The sequence below is a fragment of the Ovis canadensis genome, chromosome 13, assembly GCF_042477335.2.
Source record: "Ovis canadensis isolate MfBH-ARS-UI-01 breed Bighorn chromosome 13, ARS-UI_OviCan_v2, whole genome shotgun sequence".
Lineage (NCBI taxonomy): Eukaryota > Metazoa > Chordata > Mammalia > Artiodactyla > Bovidae > Ovis > Ovis canadensis.
Window position 1 is genome coordinate 72,706,979 of NC_091257.1, and position 14,716 is coordinate 72,721,694.

General features: G+C 41.4%; 1 long non-coding RNA gene across 1 annotated transcript; it reads right to left on the reverse strand.

Moving 5' to 3' along the window:
- Positions 1–718: 718 nt before the first annotated feature.
- Positions 719–9,414, reverse strand: LOC138416916 (uncharacterized). Its single transcript, XR_011247897.1, has 3 exons — positions 9,372–9,414; positions 3,389–3,465; positions 719–733 (listed from the first exon to the last, which is right to left on the reverse strand). It is a non-coding gene; the product is annotated as an uncharacterized lncRNA (long non-coding RNA).
- Between the last annotated feature and the right edge of the window lie 5,302 nt (positions 9,415–14,716).

The window sequence follows — 14,716 nt, forward strand, 5'->3', positions numbered from 1 at the left end:
GGGGTGGAGTGGGGTGGGTGACCGTTAGTTCCTTAATAACTGGGCAGATGACTGGCTTTCTTAATAGCAGAGGTGGTCTGTCTCCCTCTCCCCAACTCTCTCCTCTCCCTCCGTCTATTTAGAATGGCAACTCTACCAACACCATTACTGAAATCTCTTGTCTTCCGTGGCTTGTCCAGCTTATTGTTGTTTTATTGCTTCTCTGAAAAGCTTGTACTAATTAAGGTGAAAGCTGGATACTAATGGGGCAGGGGCTTCAATGGGAACACAGGGCCTCCCCCGTGTCGATGGCTCCCTTCTCTGGTCCAGAGCCTCTGTCCTCATTCCCCATCCCCAGAATTCATCAAGGACCAGATGCAGGGTGGCCCTGGGCCTGGGGCTCCAGGCCTAGGATTCAAGCAGCAGAGACCTGAAACCTCTCATGGATCCCAGGGCCCAGCTCTAAACTTTTCTCTCGAATAGACATTCACAGCAGCCTTGCTGGGGCTCATTTCTCCCCATTCTGCCAAGAAGCACATAAGGAGCTTGCGGAGGCCCCCTCTGATTAGATTGTCTCTGTTGGCCTGACGAGAGGATTTAAGGATTATCTTAATGATAAATCAGCAGCAGCCAGGGGTGTGGTTCTGACAGGGCAACTGCGGCCCGGCTCTTCCATCCAGAGGCGACGAAGGGGGAATAGAAACTCACCTTTTCCAGGAAAAGTACAGGGAGCCCAAGTGTCCCCAGGGGCCACCTGCAAATCAAATCATTTGAGGAAAAACAGTTTTTGCTTTTTCTTCCTTTCTCCCCCAACTAAAAATTATTCTTGAAATAATAGTCCCAAATCTCTTGGGTTTGATGAGTCCAGAGCACAGTGTGGGTCCCTGAGGGTCCAAGACCTCTGAGGAGAGAGGCCCATGCACAGCCAGGATAACCTGCTTTTCTGGGCATTTGCAGGCAGTTTACCCTCAACCACGTGGCTCAGACCAGGTACCTAGTGAAGTGCGTCTACTTTGGCCTGTCCGCCTACCAGATCAGGCATGGCTACCCAAACTGGATCCTCGGCAACTGCCTGACCAAAAACTTCAGCCTCATCAACCTCATCTTGTTCAAAGGATGAGTGAGACATTTCAGATACACCCGGCGGGGGCCCACGGGGGACTCTTAGGACCCACCCAGGACAAATTCTGGGCCCACATCTGGGAAGACCGGGTCTCTCCAATCTGGCCACGTGCCGACAGAGGTGTCCCAGGACCTGCATGCAGCCTGAACCAGGGCAAGAGGGAACCGGCTGTGTTTGTGCACCTGTGTTTATCTCTCTTGTTCACCCACATAAGCTAGATACTAAGCGTAAGGCTGGGTAATGTGTAAGATTATTTGCTGAAAGGATGAAGAATACATGGGGGTGCTGGGATGGAGTGGGATGAGATGGGAAGACACAGGAAAGGATGGATGAGATGGGGATGGCACCGAACAGATGGATGGGGTAGGGGAAAGGATAGGGATTAGATAGCATCACACAGACAGGTGGGATGGATGGAAGGGCAGGACAGCTAGACGGACCAGCACCCTGCAGCTTCCCCGGTCTTCCCTGCTCCCGGGTTCCACATAGTACCTTTCCTCTTAGAGCTAAGGGCTGTCATAGACTGGATGTGGACTAACACTTCCCTCAGCCCAGCTGGACATGCCTGGAGGACCTGTATGCCAACATCTGCGTCATGAAATGCTACCAGGAGTCTGAGAAGGTGGGCATGCTGCAAGTTTCCTGCTCTTAACCTTATCTTCCTGGAGCAATGAGGGTCCTGCCATGAACAGCAGGCAAGGTGCTCACCTCACGGCATGGCCCTGGCCCAGCTCCACTTGGGACTCGGGAGTTTGTAGTTAAATCCTCAATAAAATGGCAGACCTTGTGCTAAGCTCTGCTACCATCACCTCATGAGTGCTCCACTCCCTGATGGAACAGGTACCATTTTATTCCCATTTCACAGAGAGGCAGGCCGTTCATCGTGCCTTTTTGCTCAAGGTGACATAGCTGGGAAAATGTGGGGTCTGCACTTGGGTCCAGCTCTCTCTGAGCCCAGCACTGTGGACCACTGGGCATTCCCTGAATTGACCACCTTCCCTCAATTTTCAGGGCAGTTATTCACCAACCTGCCTCCCTTGAGTCCACATCTGCCTGGCCTGACCTGCCGCCCTCCACTCCTGTAGAAACACCCCCAGCCTCCTGGGCGGCTGCAGAAGAGGGCCGTGAAGTATGGGCTTGGAGGCATCACCACATTTGCTTTGGTCTTCCTCATGTGGTTCCCCCTGGTTTTCATGTCCCTGGTGAAGACGGTGGGTGGCGTGCCCAACCAGCCCCTGCAAGTGTTGGTCAAGATCACCATCAATGGTTACGAGGTGTCTGGAGGGGAGGGCAGGGAGATGGTGCCTGTGCTTGGATGGAGGAAGGGAATGGGCTGGCACCTGCTTCCTTGTTCTCCAAGCTGTGGTCCTGGGCGTGGGTTCAGAACTCAGACCCCAGCTTCTGACCTTCGTCCTGGTTCTTTTCCCCCTTGTGTACCCTTCCCATCTTCTCCTCCTGCTGGTTTCACAAGAGAAGAGATCTGAATCTCTTCCCCAAGTCTGACCTCTTGGCACCTTTGCTCATTGCACCTCATGTGCTTAGTTCTGATGCCCATTACCCCAGGGAGGACAGAGGTTCTTTGAGCACAACTCGGCGGTTTTGCCCCCATTTGCATCACTAGCACGGCCAGCTTTCTGAAGCCCACCTACTTCCACCTCCTCTTCTCTGCCAGACCCTGTTCTCCATGAGCGCTCAGCAGCACAACCTGGTCCCTTTCTCGGATGCAGACGACGACCGGCTGACCCAGCAATATGCTCTCTATCCCGTGAGTGTCTCGCGAGTCCAGAAGAGCCCCCAGCCCCCCAGGCCCCACCCGTCATCTCCTTCTCTCACATCCCAACCAGATATTGACACTTCATGATGCTCCAGCTATTAAAATGCAATGGACCTGGTAAGGGAAAGAGGAGGCAAGTCAACTCAACAAGCACGCAGAGATGAACCCAAATGATGGATGACCCTAGAGGTGCACTGCCTCCCGATACACGCTCCCCTTCTTCCTTTGCCCCCAGTCTGCCATACAGTTTTTAGTGGACTACAGACCCCAGGACATTGTTCTTGCCAAGATCAAAAGTCATGCCAGTCTGCTGTGGGACGTCAGCCCCACCGACCGATCAGCCATGGTCCAGGAGCTTGCCAGCACCACCGCCATCTGCATCACCACCTCCTAGGCTGTTCAGAGGTAACCTGGCACCACGTAAACCCAGACCCCCGTCTTATTTCTCCTCCCCAGCTGTTTGTGGGATCTTACAGATAAACCTTAGGAAAGTAATAGTCATGATGACTGACCTTGAATGAGGACCACACGAATGTCAGGCACAATGTCCATCCTTCTTTCCTGTCTCTCTGACTCTTTGCTCTTCTCTCTTTCAAAAAAAAACCACCCCAATTTCTACTTTAAATTTACTCATCTCTGGCCAGTCTTCCACTATGGTTAACTTTTAAGGGTTAATTTGTTTCTGTTTTTAATTTTATACAAGTACAATTGAGAAACACTGAGAAAAGTGGATGCATATATATATATATATACATGACCGTATATGATAAGCACAAAGTTTGATGAATTGTTACACCGTGAATACACATGTGTAATCAGCACCCAGATCAAGAAACAGAACCTCGCCACCCCTTAGGAAGCCTGTCTTGTGCTTCCCTCAGTTGTACCCTCTTTCAAGGGAAGCCACCACCCTGACTTCTAACAATACAGATTCGGTTTGCTTGGCTTAAAAAATCAGTCACTGTATTTTGCTTTAATTTTGTAATACAGAATACCAGAATAAAACAAAAACTATTTGTTTTATTTTTAATTATATGGTTAGAAAGACATGTTTTTATTTTTTTGACATTGTGTTTCTTTTTCCTTTTAGCAAGTTAGCATTTCTTTATTTTATTTATTTTGGCCGCACGGTATGCACGTGGAACCTTAGTTTCTCAACCAGAGAGGGAAGCAGTGCCCCTGCATTGAGAGCACAGAGTCTTAACCACTGGACCACCAGAACCCAAGAACATGGTTTTAAAATGGACTTTCTAAGGGACAAACAATATGTTACTTGTCCCCCAAATATTTTGATGTGTTAATAGACTGTTTGTTTATTATCGCTTAGCTTTATGGTCTCTTTTGTGTTTTGTTGTAGGGTTTTTGAGGAAGGAATTTGGAACTTTTGGGGGTATAACAACATATAACAAGGCTGAACAACAATGTATATTCATGGCCACTGCTTCACTGGGGCAAAAATTGCATACAGTAAATTCACAGATAAGAGTACAATTTGATGGGTTTTGAGTAATGCAGATGCCATGTCACCACCACCCCAGTCAGAAGACAGCATCTCTACTGGCCCAGAAAGTTCCGTCATGGTTCTTTTAGTCCATGCACCCTGCAAACCCTACTCTAGTTTCTATCACTGTTAGATGAATTTTCCCTGTTCATGAACTCCATATACACATAATCATAGAATATGTGCTCATTTGTACAACATAATGCTTTTGAGAGTCATCTATTTCGCTGCATGTATCAGCTGTTTATTCTTCTTTCACATGCTGAGTAATGCCTCATTGTGTGCATATATACAACAATCTAACTAGTTATTTTTCTATTAGCAGACATTTGGGTTGTATCCACTTTTATAGACATACGTTCTCTTTTCTCCTGAGTGAACACTCAGGGGAGGGCAGTTGTTTTATGATGGGATGGCTATATGCTTAACCTTTAAAAAACTTAGGAACAGTTTCGAAAAGTGTAGACTGTGTTATACTCCCACCAGCAATGCAAGTGAGTCCTCATTACTCCACATCCTTACCAACCCCAGAGAGCATCAAGCTTTTGAAACTGACCATTCTGACAAATGTAAGTGATATCTCATTGTGCTTTCAACTTGTGTTTCCCTGATTGCTAAGGATATTGAGTAATTTTACATGTTCTTATTGTCCATTTGCATATCTTCTTTGTGTTTACTCAGCCTTGTTCTTTTTGTCTGTTTGATTTTTGAATTGTAGGGAATTCTTTAAATATTCTGGATATAATCCCTTTGTCAGATGTACGTATTTCAAATATTTTCTCTCAGTCTGTGATTTGCATTTTTGTATTCTCAGTGTGGAGTTTTGATGAACAGAGGTTTTCAGTTTTGAAGTCCAGTTTGTCAATATTTCCTTTTGTGGTTGTGTTTTCGTGAGTCCTCTCTAAGAAATCTTTGCTGGTCTCAAGTTCATGAAGATATTCTTATGCTATGTATTATGCCAGGAACTTTATAGTTCTAGTTTTTGTGTCTAGATCTCCTGTCTAGCTCAAACTAATTTTAATGTGTGATGTGAAGTAAAGGACAAGAGTTTTTTTTTTTTTCTGTACTTTTTCCTAGTTTTTGCAGCCCATTTGCTGAAAAGATGTTTCTTTCTCATTGAAGGTGCCATTGCCTTGATACCTTTGTAAAAATCAATTGACTGAATATGGATAGATCTATCTCTGGATTTTCATTATGATCCATTGATCTATTTCTCTGGGATACCTTCTTGATCACTGTAGCTTTTGACACACTTTGAAATCAGGATGTGTGAGTTCTCCCACTGGGCTGTTTATTTTGAAAACTGGCTATTTTAGCTACTCTGTATTTCTGTTTAAATCTTAGAAACAACTTGTCAGTTCTGAAAAAAAAAAAGTCTTGTTGATATTTAGGTTGGAATTGTGTTGAAACTATAAACATTCATAGTTCAACCTGGAGAGAATTTGCTTTGTAACAATATTTAGTCCAAGCCAGGAACATGGTTTATTTATTCATTTAGTTCTTTAATTTCTCTTCACATTACTTTCTACTTTCTATTCATTTATTTTTGGCAATGATTTTTTGGAAACATTTAATTTCATATAGCCAGTTAACAAACAATCTTGCAGTAGTTTCAGGTGAACAGTGAAGGGATTCAGCCATACATAGACATGTACCCATTCTCCCCCAAGCTCCCCTCCCATCCAGGCTGCCACATAACATCAAGCAGAGTTCCATGTGCTAGGCAGCAGGTCCTTGTTGGTTACACATTTTAAATATAGCAGTGAACTTACTTGTAAAAACAGAAAGAGACTCACAGACTTAGAGAACAAACTTATGGTTGCGGGGTTGGGGGGGAAGGGATGAGGGAAAAGGATAGTTAGGAAGTTTGGGATAAACACATACATTCTACTTTCTAAGATATAGGTCTTGTACACATTTAGTTATCTTTAAATATTTCATGTTTTTTATACTATTATCAATGAAATTGTTTAGAAATTCATTTCCAACTATTTGCTGCTAGAATTGATTTTACATATTGACTTTGTATCCTATGATCTTAGTAAAGGTATTCATGAGTCCCAGTAGTTATTTTCATATAAAAAAATCTTCACATAAATAATCATCAACTCTTTGAGACCCTATGAACTATACAGTCCATGGAATTCTCCAGGCCAGAATACTGGAGTGGTAGCCTTTCCCTCTCCATGGGATCTTCCCAACCCGGAGATGGAACCCAGGTCTCCCACATTGCAGGCGGATTCTTTACCAGCTGAGCCGCAAGGGAAGCCCTTACATAAATAATCATGGCATCTGTAAGTTTAGGGAGTCTTGTTCTTTCTTTCCTATCTATGTAACTTTTTCTTTTCCTTGCTCTATTATACTAGCCAGGAATTTTAGTACAGTGGAGAAGGTGATGATACCCTACTCCAGCACTCTTGCCTGGAAAATCCCATGGACGGAGGAGCCTGGTGGGCTGCAGTTCATGGGGTCAAGAAGAGTCAGACACGACTGAGCGACTTCACTTTCACTTTTCACTTTCATGCATTGGAGAGGGAAATGGCAACCCACTCCAGCGTTCCTGCCTGGAGAATCCCAGGGATGGTGGGAGCCGTCTATGCCATCTATGGGGTTGCACAGAGTTGGATATGACGGAAGTGACTTAGCAGCTTAGCAGCTTCTCACATTGAAAAGGTGCTCTTCTCATTCAAGTTTGCTGGCAGTTTTGGTCACAAATGGGCACTGAGTTCTGTCAGATCTTTTGAAATGATCATATTATTTTACCCGTTTATTTTGTCAATATGGTCAGTTATATTGGCTGATTTTTAAATGTTATACCATCTTTGCGTTCCTTGGGAAAACTCTACTTAATTATGAGGTATTATCATTTTATGTATTACTCGATTTCATTTGTTAGTGTTATATTAGGGATTTTTGCATCTATTTCATGAGGAATATTGGTCTGTACTTTTTTTTTTTTTTCACAATACTTCTGTCAGGTTTTGGTTTCAGGATTATGCTGACTTCCTAAGATGATTTGAGAAACCTTTTCTTCTCAGTTTTTGGAAAGAGTTTGTGTAAGAGTTGTATTATTTCTTCTTCGTGTGTTTAATAATACCTCCTCCCTGCAGAAAAGCACTCTGGGCCTGGAAATTCTTTTCATGGAAACAATAACCAACTCAGTTGTATTAATAGATATTGGACCATTCAGAGCATCTGTTTCAAGCTGTATCAGTTTTGATATGTTTCTTTTTCAAGGAATTTGTTCACTTCATGTATGTAGCTGAGTTTATTGGCATAGAGTCTCATAAAATTTCCTTTTTTGTTTTTTGGTATCTGTAGGATCTGTAACAATATCTTCTCTTTTATTTCTGATCCTGGTTATCTGCGAGTTTTCCTCTTTTCTCTCACTCAGCTCTGCTAGGGATTTTAAAAGATTTATTAAGGTATAATGGACATAATAAAATGAACAAATTTAAAGTATATGATTGGATGAGTACTGACATTCATGTACATCTGTGAAATGAAAAGCACAATCAAGGGTGGGAGGAACTGGGAGACACATATACACTATTGATACTATGTATAGAATAGATAACTAATGAGAACCTACTGTATAGTACAGAGAACTCTGCGTAATGAAATGTGGTGATCTGAATGGGAAGGAAGTCCAAAAGGGGAAGGATATATGTTTATGTAAAGCTGATTCATTTTGCTGTACAGTAGAAACTAGCACAATATTGTAAAGCAACTATTCTCCAATAAAAATCAATTTAAAAGACCCTCACAATCAAGATAATGAGCACTTCCATTGCCCACAAAAGTCTACTCATGACTCAGCTCAACTCCTCTCTCCCTCCATTCCCATCTCCAGGCAACCATTGATTTGCTCTCTGTAACTAGGGATTAGTTTGCATTTTCTAGGAGTTTCTATGTTTTCATACACGAGCTTTAAGAGTTCCTTCTGCATTTTGGAGAACAATCTTTCATCAAATATGCCTTTTGCATATATTTTCTCTTGGTCTGTGGCTTGACTTTTTATTCTCTTGATGGTGTCTTTCACAGAGCAGAAATTTTTTAATTTTAATAACATACAGCCTGTCAGTTCTTTCTTTTCATGGATTGTGCTTTTGGTGAGCTTCGCACATGCTCTGAATTTCCCCTGACTCCTTAAGTGGGCCAGGATGGCTATTGTGGACTGGGGTTGGGTATTTCTTGTCCCCCAGGTCAGCTGCTGCTAAGTCACTTCAGTCGTGTCCGACTCTGTGCGACCCCAAAGATGGCAGCCCACCAGGCTCCCCCGTCCCTGGGATTCTCCAGGCAAGAACACTGGAGTGGGTTGCCATTTCCTTCTCCAATGCACGAAAGTGAAAAGTCAAAGTGAAGTCGCTCAGTCAAGTCCAACCCTCAGGGACCCCATGGACTGCAGCCTACCAGGCTTCTCCATCCATGGGATTTTCCAGGCAAGAGTACTGGAGTGGGGTGCCTTTGCCTTCTCCCCCGCCCAAGTCAGTTAGGCTCTGGTAAAAGCCCACCAGGTTAAGCTCTGGTTAACTAGTTTCTTCGGAGGTTGTTGTTAGTTACTAGGTCCAGTCCTACTCTTCTGTGACCCCATGGACTGTAGCTATCTAGGCTCCTCTGTCCATGGGATCTCCCAGTCAAGAATACTGGAGTGGGTTGCCATTTCCTCCTCCAGGGGATCTCCCAATCCAGGGATCAAACCCACGTCTCCTGCATTGGCAGATGGATTCTTTATGATCTGAGCCACCTGGGAAGCCCCAGCAAACTGCCCCCTCTGTTACAAGCAGCATGCTCTTTCATATTTCAGAACAATTCCTTTTCCCTTATTCCTGCCAAGAGCACAAGGTGGGGTTTTCTCCATTTGCTGTGAGGACCTGGTCTACCTCCAGGAGGTAAAAGCCACATAAGTGTGGGTCCCCTTGGCATTTCTATCCTTGAGACTTGTCCCCACTGAGCCTTCCATAGTTCGTCATTTACAGCCCAGCTTTCCTTACCTTATCACTGATTCCCACCAGGTTTGTGCTTGTGGATTTCAACTCCAGTAAGCTGTGATTCTCTGTATTTGCCTCTTGGTCTTTGCAGTTTTGAGGGGCCATAGTTTGCCCTGTGACCTCACCTCTCTGACAGGTCTAAGACAACTTATTGGTTTTTCAGTATGCTCATCTTTGTACTTGTTTAAGTACAAAGAGCAGCCAGTTCCAGCTTCTCACATGCCAGACTGGAAACTGGAAGTCCACATTGTTTTTCAAATGTTGGTTCCCTATGTTCATTGCTGGCATATACAGATGTGGTCAAAGTTTGCATGCCGGTCTTGCAACATTGCTAAATTCATTTATGACTACTAGGAGGGTTATTTGAAGATGACTTTGGATTTTATATGTAGACAATCATGTCATGTGCAAATGCAGTTTTATTTCATTTATTTCATTCTTTCTAATCTCTATGCCTTTAATTTCTTTTCCTTCCTGATTTTTATGTTTTTGCCTTGTTTTTTGTTTTTGGCTTTCAGGATCTTCGTTCCCCAACCATGGCCTGAACTTGGGCCCTTGGCAGTGAAAGAGTGAAGTCCTAACCACTGGACCACCAGGGAATTTCCTTTTTCTTGTCTTATTAAAGTAGCTGGAACTTTTAGTTCTATGGTAACAGCGGTGAGTTGGACATTCTTGCTTTGCTCTCAGTCTTAAGAAGAAAGCATTCCTTCCCATGAATTATGTTAGCTAAAGATTTTTGAAACATTTATTAAAGGTTTAACATCTCTTCTATTCCTAGTTTGCTGAGAGTTTTTATTGTGAGTGGATACTGAATTTTGTTAAAGGTGAGATGATCCTACACCTACGCCTGGTGAGATGATCCTTTGCTTCTCTTCTATGGTCTGCAGACAGAAATTACATTGATTTATTTCCCAATGTTAAACCAGTCTTAGTTCCAGGATAAACTCCCACTTCACTATGAGTATGAGTATTATACATATGTGTATATATCGTTGGATGCAACTGGGAAGTATTCTGTCTAGGAATTGTGCGTTTGTGCTTATGAGGGATACTGTGCTATAGTTCTCCATTCCTATGTTAATCTCAGAGTAATGCTGGTTTCTTAAAATGAGCCTGGAAGTGTACTCTCCGGTTTTCTGGAATTTTGCATAGAATTTGTGTTCTTTCTTCCTTAAATATTTTGTAGAAGTCACCAGCACAGCCATTTTGGCCTGGAGTTGTCTTTGCAAGTTTTATCTCAGTTGAATTTATTGACAAATCGTTATATTCACTTAATATCCTTTTCTTGCCTATAGGCTCTTTAATGATGTCTCTAATTCTGCTGTGGTAATTTATATCTTCTTTCTATTCCCCCCTGATAAATCTGACCAGGAGTTTATAAATTTTATTGACATTTTTAATGAGTTTTTTGCTTTTATTGATTTTACTATATTGTTTTTCAGTTTTCTCTTATACTTTGGGCTTATTTTACCTTCATTTATTTATTTTTTATTTTTATGGTGGAACTTTAGGTCTTTTGAGCTTTTCCCTACTTTCCCGATATAAGCATTTAATGCTTGAGATTTCCCTTAAAGCATTAACTGCATCCCATACGTTTTAAGTCATGTTCTAATTTTGATTCAATTCAAATATTTTGTTATTTTTATTTAGATTTCTTATTTAACCCATGGGTTATTTAAAAGTATATACTTTAGTTTCAAAATCTGTAATTTTTCAGATATTCCAATACTGATTTCTAGTATAATTCCGTTGTGGTGAGAGAATATTATTTGTGGAATTTTTAGTCTTTTTAAATTTATTGAGTTATTTTAGGGTCCATAATATGACCTATCTTAATGAATGTTTCATATGTCCTTGGTAAGAATTGTGTTCTGCCATTGTTCTTGATAATATTGTTAATTCTCTATCTTTACTGATTTTCCATTTACCTATTTTTATCAATTATTGAGAGAAGGCCATCAAAAACTGTAATTAACTCTGGATTTGTCTGTTTCTCCTTTGAAATCTGTCAGTTTTTGCTTCATATATTTTGAATTTCTATTACTTGGTGAATAAATACTTAGTACGATTAGGTCGTTTTGATGAACTGTCCCCTTTATTGTTATGAAATGATTCTCTTAATTTTTTTAAAAAAGCTTTCAATTCTGTGTTGTTAAAAAAGTGAATGTGTTAGTTGCTCAGTTGTGTCCAACACTTTGCAATCCCATGGGCTCCTCTGTCCACGGGATTCTCCAGGCAAGCATACTGGAGTGGGTTGCCATGCCCTCCTTCAGGGGATCTTTTCAACCCAGGAACTGAACCCAGGTCTCCTGCATTGCAGGCAGATTCTTTACCATCTGAGCCACCAGGGAAGTCCAAGGAGTATAGCCAATTAACGGACTTTACACATACACATAGCTAGTTAACACTGTTGTGATAGTTTCAGGTGAACAGCAAAGGGATTCAGCCATACATATACATGTTTCCATTTTCCCCCCAGTCTCCCCTCCTATCCAGGCTGCCCCATAACTTTGAGCAGAGTTGCCTGTGCTATACAATAGGTCCTTGTTGGATATGAAATCATACTCTTTAACCTTGTAATTGTCATTGCCCTTAAATCCACTTTGATCTATTCAATATAGCAGCTCCAGCTGCTTTATTCTGGTTAGTGTTAGTAACGTATCTTTTCCCATCCTTTTATAAGTTTAGAAGTGGGTTTACAGACAGCACAGAGTTGGTTATTGTTTTCATATCCAATATTACAGTCACTTCCTTGGTGCATCTAGACTATCTGCAGTTAATGTGATCATTGACATGGTTGAGTTTGAATTTTCTTGTTGCATTTGTTAATATGTTCCATTTGTTTTCCCTTTCCCTTTCCTGCTTTTTCTCTGTGGTTGGAAATAGTTTCAAGGCCACAGCACAGGTAGTAGAACTGCAAACAAAGTCTAATGGTCCCCATGAGTTGAGCAGAGTTTGGGGGCTCTGGAGGCCATGATGGTGAGAGTTTGCAAGTCAGCGTAGGGAGGAAAGAATGCTGAAGACAGAAAAAGTATTGGACATCTGTGGAGGGGTCTTCTGAGTCTGTAGCTAAGTGTTGATCAAGGAAGTCATCAAGGTAGTAAGCAAAAGACACTGGAAAGCAACAGGGAGAATAGCATCTGGAGCTCCAAATGGTCAGAAATAATTTATAATCCTGTGACCCATAGTGGAAAGACTTCATAGAACGTGGGGTATAGAGTATGGTCCCTGAGCAGGGACCACTGTCTCAGGTGTTGTTTGTTCTTTGTTTAATTGGTTTCTGCTTTTATCTTTCTTATTTCCTTTATTCTCTTACTTGGGCTTAATTTGCTCTTTTTTTTCCAGCTTTTTAAATGGTAAATTATATCATTGATTTTAAACCTTTCTCTCTTTTCCAAAATGAATTAAAATCCATAAATCTAAGCACTGCTTCAACTGCGTTTGACAGCTATTGTTGAATTTTCATTGTCATTCAGTTGAACTATTTAAAAATGTTTCTTTGTGATTCCATCTCTGGGTCATGGGTTATTTAAACATGTGTTGCTTAATTTACAAATATTTGGGAGCTTTCCTATATGTCTTTTTTGATTTCCAATTTAATTCTATTCTGTTTGCGCATGCTCAGTCACTTCCGTTGTGTCTGATTCTTTGTGACCCAGTGATCTGTAGCTGGTCTGGCTCTTCTGTCCATGGGATTTTTCAGGCAAGAATACTGGAGTGGGTTGCTGCGCCCTCCTTCAGGGGATCTTCCTGACCCAGGTATCAAACCCGCATCTCCTGCACTGAAGGCGGATTCTTTACTGCTGAGCCACTATTCTGTTCTTAGGGGAAAAGAAACCTCTATAATTTTCAATCTTTTGAAATGTATTGAGACATTTTATGACCCAGCACATGGTCTATCTGGATACATATTATATGTTTACATGAAGGAATCTATATTCTGTAGCTGCTAGGTATGGTATACTGGCTATGTCATAAGGAAAAATAGTCGATAATGTTGAAATCTTTTGTATATTTAATTTTGAGGGTCCCCAGTTTTACTGTCGATTTCAGAAAGCAAGTGTTAGAATCCATCTATGATTATGGAATTTTCTATCCCTTTGATTCTATCAAGTTTTTATGTCATGCATTTTGAAACTTCAGCTTTAAGACACATATACATTTATGGTTGTCACGTTTTCTTGATGGACTGTGAGATATTTTCATTATTGTTATGAAATGTTTTATCATTATGAAATGTTCCTTTTTGTCTCTGGTGATATGTTTCTTGCAAGTAAGAAAACTTAACCCTATCATTTTGCTATTTGTTTTTAATCTTTTTTTCTTCTGCTTTTTGCCTTCTCTTGGATTAACAGAAATTCTTTTTTGTATTTTTAATATTCCATTTTAATTCCTTATTTTCTTTTCAAATATGCATCTTTATGCTTCATTTTTAATGTCTGTTCCAGGGATTATAATAGGCATTACTTTTCCCCTAATTTTTTTGTTTTGGTAAAACAGGCCTAAAATTTACCATCTAATCACTCCAGCTATTTTCAGTGGTCTTTAACTACATTCATTACTCATTGCCATCACCACCATCCATCTCTCGGACTCTTTCTATCTTGTAAACCTGAAACTCTGTCCCCCTTAAGCATTAACTCTGCATTCTTCCCTTTTCCCAGCATCTAGCAATTAGCACTATTTCTGTCTCTGTGACTTCGACTACTCTAAAAACCTCACATGTAGGTGGGATCATACAGTGTTTTTGTAAATAGATTATTTTATTTGGCATAATGGTCCCAAGATTCATTCATGTTGTAGCAGGTATCAGAATTTCCTGCCTTTTTAAAGCTGAATAAGTCTAGCATATGTATATACCACATCTTGCTTATCTGTTCATCCATTGATGGACACGTGGGTTGCCTCCACGTTTTGTGAATAATGCTGCTAGTGACATGTTTATACAATCTCTCTGAGACACTGTTTTCAATTTCTTTGGGTATAAACCTAAAAGTGGAATTGCTGGTTCATAGGGTGATTCTATTTAAAAAATTTTCAGGAATCACCAAAATGTTATGTACAGAGGTTGTATCCTTTTACATTCCCACCAACAGTGCACTAGAGTTCCAATGTCTTTACGTTCACACCAATAGTATTACTTTCTGATTTTTTTTTTTTATACTAGTCATCCTAATGGGAGGCTTCCCTGGTAGTTCAGCTGGTAAAGAATCCGCCTGCAAAGTGTGAGACCTGGGTTTGATCCCTGGGTTGGGAAGATCTCCTGGAGGAGGGCATGGCAGCCCACTCCAGTATTCTTGCCTAAAGAATCCCCACAGACTGACGAGCCTGGTGTGCTACAGTCCAAG